Here is a 7,861-nt window from a genome sequence, read left to right on the forward strand (position 1 = left end):
AATTTATGTTGGATGATGGCGCTGCATTCTTCCGTGAGCACCACGGTCTCATTATTCTTCCAGCTTCTCTTTTTGGTCATCAATTCCTTCAAGAACTTGGCATAGAGTAGCATTTGCTCTATTGCTTTAGCAAAGGGTATGTTTATTTGTAGTTTCTTGAAGATTTCCAAGAATCTTGAGAATTGGTTGTCCTCTCCCCTCTTCTTTAATTGCAGCTGCTGGGGGTATGGAGCCTTTGAGAAGCTTGGTTTGAGCACTTCTCCTTCTTGATGTGGCTTAGGGTTTGAGGGTTGAGCTTCCGCATGTCCTTTGTTTTCTTCATCCAATTTATTCTCTGGTGGTTTCTTGTGGGTCTCCTTCAATTCCTTCCCACTTCTGAGGGTGATAGCTTGACATTCCTCCTTTGGTATTGAGTTAATATTGCTGCAATTGTTGTGTCCAGGGGCTTGCTTGAATAAGAATTCAATCTGTGTTTCCAGTTTCTTGATGGCAACATCTTGATTCTGCATGTTGGATTACACTTCTTCCCAGAAAGCTTTACTATCTTGAATTTCCTTGCATAGATTTTCAAGTAGAGCCTCAATCTTTGATAATCTCTCCTCGGTTATTGATGATGGGTTGAGATTCGGTGGTTGAGAAGGGTGGTTAGATGGATGTTGGTAGGATCTCTGAGGTGTGTTGATGAGTTGCATTGTTGTTGGAGTTGAGGTTATGGCGTCTCTGATCTTGCCCTTGGTCTTGTTGGTTTCCCCATCCAAAGTTGGGGTGATTTCTCCATCTAGAGTTGTAAGTTTTGGAGTATGGATCATGGACTTGTCTAGGTGAATTTTCAACATAGTTGGCTTGCTCCCAATCACCTTCTTCTCCTATGTTTACTCCTTCTTGAGCTAACGATGAGGTGATGGCTGCTGCAACTTGGTTCTCCTCCACCTTCTTGGTAAGATCTGCTAGCTGCTTGGTGATCATCTTATTTTGAGCTAACAATGCATCCATGTGGTTCAGCTCCATTACTCCTCTGGTGTTACTTCTTTCGGAGGCATAGAAGTAGTCATTTTCAGCAACTGTTTCAATGACATCTATGGCTTCTTCAATAGTTTTCTTCTTGTTTAGAGAGCCTCCTAATGAATGATCCACATCCTTCTTTGACTCATAGGAAAGACCTTCATAGAAGATGTGAAGTTGAACCCATTCATTGAACATCTCTGGTGGGCATCTTCTTGTTAGGTCTTTGAACCTCTCCCATGCTTCATAAAGAGTCTCACCATCTTGTTGCCTGAAAGTTTGCACCTCAGCTCTCAGCCTATTAATCCTTTGAGGAGGGTAAAATCTTGCTAAAAACTTATTCACCACATCTTCCCAATTTGTTAAGCTCTCTTTTGGGAAGGATTCAAGCCATTTGGATGCCTTGTCCCTGAGTGAAAAAGGGAACAAGAGCAACCTATAGACATCTGGATAGACTCCATTGGACTTCACAGTGTCACAAATTCTCAGGAAGGTGGTTAGATGTTGATTGGGGTCTTCTTGAGCACTTCCTCCAAATGAACAATTGTTATGAACAAGAGTGATGAGCTGGGGTTTTAGTTCGAAATTGTTGGCATGTATGGTGGGCTTCTGAATGCTACTTCCACAATTTCCTGGATTAGGATTGATATAGGAGCATAGAACTCTCCTTTCTTGCCCAGCACGGTTTGCATGGCCTTCTCTAGCATGGTTGTGAGCTTCTTCTTCATGATTGTTCTCCAAATTCTCTTCCATGTTGGGTTCAAAGTACTCTTCCTCTTCTTCCTCAGCACCAATAATTTTTTTCCCTCTTGCTTCCCTTCTTAGTCTCCAATGGGTCCTTTTAGGTTCTGAATCGAAGGATGTTAAAACTTCTTCTCTTCTCCTTGTCATACAACAGATAAATTACACAACAGGAGATAAAATGAATAAACTATTCTTATTGGAGTAATTGTTAGTGTGAGTAATGCAATTTCTCAAATAGTTAGTGGGCTAGTGAGCAGAATTGAAATTATCAAAGAAAGAAAGAACGACAAATAAAGAGGGTGAAGGGGGTGAGGAAGAAATTAAAATAAACTAAAAGAAATTGATTGAATCAAATAAACAAAAAGAAAAATGCTCAATCTAGTGATCTTCAAACTTAATCATTGTTGATTCAAAATCAATCCCCGGCAACGGCGCCATAAACTTGATGCATGAAAACTTGTCTCTCAACAAATTTCCCTTCGGCAAGTATACCGAATTGTTGTCAAGTAAAACTCACAATAGAGTGAGGTCGAATCCCACAAGGATTGATTGGTCAAGCAACTTTAGTTAGAAGAATATGCTAGTTGAGCTAAACAGAAATTAGATTGAGAACTTGCAGAAATTTAAATGACTGGAAAGTAAATAACAGAAATTAAAGTGCAGAATCTTAAATGGGGATTTGGGTAATGAGCATGAAAATAAATGGCAGAAAGTAAAGAGAATGGGTAAGATCAGAAATGGGGTAATCATTGGGTTCAGGAGATGTTGCATTCTCCGGATTAAGTTCATTCTCATATCTTTCTCAATCAATGCATTCACTGATCTCCTTGGCAATCTTAAGTGATTGGATCCCAATTCCTTGGCAATCCAATCTCTCTAAGCTTAAACAATTGCCTAATTCCTTGATTTAATTGCTCATGGGAAGAGATAAAGTGTGGTCACTGATTATACCACATGTATTTCCAAATCAAAGTGTTGGGAGGATTACATGTCACTATATCCGCCCAAACCCCAATTTGGTCCAACATGAGAAAGCATTTCTAGCATGATCTCCTCATCCCTTTTCCAAGGCTCAAAGGAGATCCAATTATGGAGAGTTTCTTTTCCAAGACAACTAACCAATTAAATTAAGATCGAAAGCTTTCTAGTAAGATCAAGAGAAAAGAAAGAAGAAGAAGAATGAAAACTATAATTGATCCATCAAATTACAACAGAGCTCCCTAACCCAATGAAAGGGGTTTAGTTGTTCATAGCTCTAGAAATGAAAAATGGCAGAAAAGAAGAATCCATGCTAAAAGTGCAGAAAAGTAAATCTATAGAGAGTAGTTCCCAAAAGTGCCAAGCTTCTCTATAGTTCAAAACTACTCCTATATATACTACTCCTCTTGATCTTCTAGTGAGTTCTTTAAGTCTTGGATGTGGGCTCTGGATCTTGAGTTGAAGCAGTTCTCATCTTTAGTGGGCCCAGCTTGCAAAGAAATATGAATTAGACTTCGGTATTTAGTGAAATTAATGTTGAGTGCTATTGTGGGTTCGAGAACGTTAGTGGCATTCACTTTTTCTACTAACGTTCCACCCTTATGTACCCACGTTAACTCCAACGTTAGTGGTCTTAACGTGACCACTAACGTGCCTTCTCAATTTTTAGCCAACGTTATTGGGACTTACTTTTCCCAATAACGTTGGCTTATACCCCTTCACGAACATTATTGGGAATCACTTTTCCCATTAACGTTGCTTGGTGCCTTTTGTTCCTACGTTAGAGTTCACGTTAGTGTAGCTAACGTGACTCTTAACGTGGGTGTGTCTCACCTTTGAGAGTGTTAGTGACACTCACCTTTGTCACTAACGCTCCAAATGCCCAAATTTTCTACGTTAGAACTCATGTTAACTAAGTTAACGTGGCTCTTAACGTAGTAGTGATGCCATCTTTCAACGTTAGTGACAAAAGTGAGTGTCACTAACGTTGGTTCTTTGATCTCAGCTCCACGTTAACTTTCACGTTAATGGTCTTAACGTGAAAGTTAACATAGGCAATGCTAGTTGGTCCAACGTTAGTGACAAAAGTGAGTGTCTCTAACGTTGGCTTTTGTTTTCCTCTTCCACGTTAGAGTTCACGTTAACTAAGTTAACGTGACTCGTAACGTGGATCATTGCCAAGTTCTCCAACGTTAGTGGTGTTCACTTTTACCACTAACGTTGGAGAAAAACATTATTGGTGTTCACGCTTTCTCTTAACGTTGGAGTTCCCTTTTGCTTCTACGTTAACTACCACGTTAACTTAGTTAACGTGTAGTTAACGTGGCAAGTAACGTGAGCTATGGATGGCTTCGCAGGCGTTATTGGTGATCACTTTTCTCATTAACGTTGTAAGCTTTTTACCATTCCACGTTAGTGTTCATGTTAACTAGGTTAACGTGAATACTAACGTGGTTCTTCCTTGTTTCCTTTGCCCTGAAATCAAGCAATTAAAGTGCATCAAAGCTCTAGCCAAAGTCATGAGATTATGCATCATCAATTTATCATGAAATTCTAGCAAAATTCTCATGAAATCATGCAAAGTTCACACTAGTTGCTTGAATCAAGGTGTGAGTGTATTTTCATTAAAAACTTGTCTTATTCACTAAGAAAATGCATGAAACTACCCTAAAACAGTAAAGAAAAGGTCAGTGAAACTGGCCTAGATGCCCTGGCATCACCAGGCACATGCTTCATTTTATGAGTTCTCCTTTTCCTTTCAGTTGTAATTTTCTTTTCTCTTTTGTATTTTCTTAATTCTAAGTGATAGGAGTAGTATAAATAACCCTAGAAGTTCTGAAAAATGGGTTAGGTTGGATTGGCAAATTAGTTTTAGCTTTACTTTTACACTTAACTTCATCTTCTCCATCTCTTGTACTTTTCTTTAAGCTATGAGTAGCTAAACTCCCTCTCATTGGGAGAGGTAGCCCTGCTGTATTTGATGGATTAATGATAGTGAATTTCTTCTTTTTTTCATCTTCTCTTTGATTTGCTAGAAGGAATTTCGTTCTTCAAGCTAGTGTTCAATCATCTTGTGAAAGAGGTTGAATGCAAAATGGGTTTCATGGGAACCTTGGAAAAGGAAACATGAAACCATGCTTGAAATCCCTTCTCACACTTGAGTAGATCTGGGTTTTAGGATTGGATATGGTGACATATAATCCACCCATTAATTGGATCTATGAGGATGTGTGGTATAATCAAGGACCAAGCATATCTCTCTTCTTGAGCAATTAGTCCAAGGAATTGTTTGATTAAAAAGATTTGAGAGATTAAATCACCAAGGGATTGAGGTTCAATCAATCATGATTGCCAAGAGGTCAATGAGTTGTATGATTGAAGATAAGATGATCTAGATTTAATCCAAACAGAACAATATCTCCTAATCCTAATGAATTTCCCCTATTCTTATCTTTCCTATTCTTTAAAGCTTTCTTTAATTTCTGTTATTCCCCATTCCCATTTACAATTCAGTCATTTATATTTTAGCATTTTACATTCTTGCCATTTACTTTTCTGCATTCTATTGCTTTTTTTTACTTTTAAGTCATTTACATTTTTGTTCATTTAGAATTCTGCGATTACAATTTCTATTGCTCAGCTTGACCAATTCACCCATTGATTGAAATTGCTCAAATCTACCAATCTCTGTGGATTCAACCCCACTCCTAGTGGGTTATTACTTGACGATATTTTGGTGTACTTGCCAAAGAACGGATTTATTTTATATGGGGAGTGAATTCCGGTCATCAAGTTTTATGGCGCCGTTGCCGGAGATTGGTTTGAATTTGACAATGACTAAATAATTGATGGGTAGCTAGATTAAGCAATTTTATTTACCTTGCTAATTCCTTTAATTTCAATTTCTTATTTTCTTCTTTTCCATTTGATTTTCCAGTTGTTCATTGTGTATATTTTCATTCTTACATACTAATCCACTAACTGTTTGATTAATTGCACCAATCAAACTAACCATAAGTCTTAACAAGAGTGATTTCTTCACTTGTCTTCTGCTTGCTGTTTGTTGAATGTATGACAGGTAGAAGAGGAGAAACTTCATCCTCTTTTGATCGTGAACCTGAGAGGACCTTCCTTAGACTAAGGAGGAAAGTAAGAGGCAAAGAAGTGCATAACCATGTTGGGGAAGATGCTGGCAATCATGTTGGGCAAGAAATGAGAGTTCTAGGCCCTTACATCAACCCAAACCCAGGAAACTGTGGAAGTAGCATCCTAAAACCAACAATTCATGCTAACAACTTTGAGTTAAAGCCTCAACTCATCACACTTATTCAAAACAATTATTCATTCGGAGGTAGTGCCCCTGAAGACCCCAACCAACATCTAACTTCATTTGTAGAATATGTGACACAGTGAAGTGCAATGGTGTCCATCCTGATGTCTACAAACTGCTTTTGTTCCCTTTCTCTCTCAGAGATAAAGCTTCAAAGTGGTTGGAATCATTTCCTAAGGCGAGTCTGACAACTTGGGAGGATGTTATGAACAAATTCTTAGCAAGATTCTACCCTCTACAAAGAGTCAATAGATTGAGAGTTGAGGTGCAAACCTTTAAACAACAAGATGGTGAAATCCTCTATGAGGCATGGGAGAGATATAAAGAGTTGACATGAAAATGCCCTCCAGACATGTTCAATGAATGGGTGCAACTGCACATCTTCTATGAGGGGCTATCATATGAGTCAAAGAAGGCCCTAGATAACTCTTTTGGAGGCTCTCTCAACAAGAAAAAGACAATTAAAGAGGCCATAGGTATCATAGAAATTGTTGCCAACAATGAGTATTTCTATGCCTCTGATAGAACTAAAAAAAGAGGAGTGATGGAGCTCAATTCCATGGATGCTCTGCTGGCTCAAAACAAGGTGATCACAGCTCAACTTTCAGCTCTAATGAAGCAGATGGAGAAGAACCAAGTCTCAGATGTTCAAGCTCAAGCACCTCCACAAGAAGAAGACACCCCAGAAGTTAAATGTGAATGGGAGCAAGCCAACTATATGAACAATTCTTCCAGACCACCATATGATCCCAATGCCAAAACATACAACCCAGGTTGGAAGTACCACCCAAATTTTGGGTAGGGAAACCAACAGAACCACAGCCAAGATCACAAACCATACCACTCTAACCAATACAACAACCACAATCTCAACCATCAATCAAGCAACAATAGACTATACCACAACACACAAAATATACCCTACCACTCCAATCAACAACCATAAAATAATCACCCTCAAGATGCATTATCCTCAACCCTACAATAATTTGATATCAGCAATAATTTTGCAAGATTGGAGGCTGCTATGGCACAATTGACAGGGAGTATTGCCACTGTTGCAGAAAGACAAGCACAAGCTAAAAAGAAGATAGATGCAATCCAAGAGGAGGCCAGATCCAACATGAGGAACCAAGGAGCAGCAATTTCAATATTGGAGGCACAAATAGGAACCTTATCCAAGCAGAAACCAATGCCCACACATACATTTTCTAGTGATACCATGGCCAATTCAAGAGGGGAATGCAAGGCCATCACACTAAGGAGTGGGAAGGTTGTGGAGGAGGCATCTTCAAATCACAGCAAGCACGAAGAAGAAGCTGCAAGTGACACAGAAACCAAGAAAGAGGAAGAGACACCTGAACCACCCCCACCAAAGTAAGTCCTAAAACCATATGTAACAAAAGCACCCTATCCACAAAGGCTGCAGAAGGACGGGAAGGATAGCCAATTTTCTAGATTCTTGGAGATCTTTAAGAAGCTTCAAATCAACATACCTTTTACGGAGGCACTAGAGCAAATGCCACTCTATGCCAAGTTTTTAAAGGAACTCATGACAAGGAAAAAAAACTGGGAAGAGAAAGAAATTGTAGTGCTCACAGAGGAATATAGTGCCATCATACAAAAGAAGCTTCCCCAAAAGATGAAAGATCCTGGGAGCTTCCAAATTCCTTGCATCATAGAGGACATATGCATTGAGAAGGAATTATGTGATCTGGGAGCTAGCATCAACCTCATGTCCTTGGCCATGATGAAAAGAATGAGAATTGAAGAGGCCAAACCAACAAGAATGGCTCTTCAATTAGC

At 39.1% G+C, this 7,861-nt stretch overlaps 1 non-coding gene across 1 annotated transcript; it reads right to left on the bottom strand.

Annotated features, from left to right (window-relative positions):
- Positions 1 to 6,305: 6,305 nt before the first annotated feature.
- On the bottom strand, positions 6,306 to 6,411 carry LOC130954811 (small nucleolar RNA R71). Its single transcript, XR_009076426.1, has one exon. It is a non-coding gene; the product is annotated as a small nucleolar RNA R71 (small nucleolar RNA).
- Positions 6,412 to 7,861: the final 1,450 nt, after the last annotated feature.

This window comes from Arachis stenosperma, chromosome 1 (assembly GCF_014773155.1).
Source record: "Arachis stenosperma cultivar V10309 chromosome 1, arast.V10309.gnm1.PFL2, whole genome shotgun sequence".
NCBI lineage: Eukaryota > Viridiplantae > Streptophyta > Magnoliopsida > Fabales > Fabaceae > Arachis > Arachis stenosperma.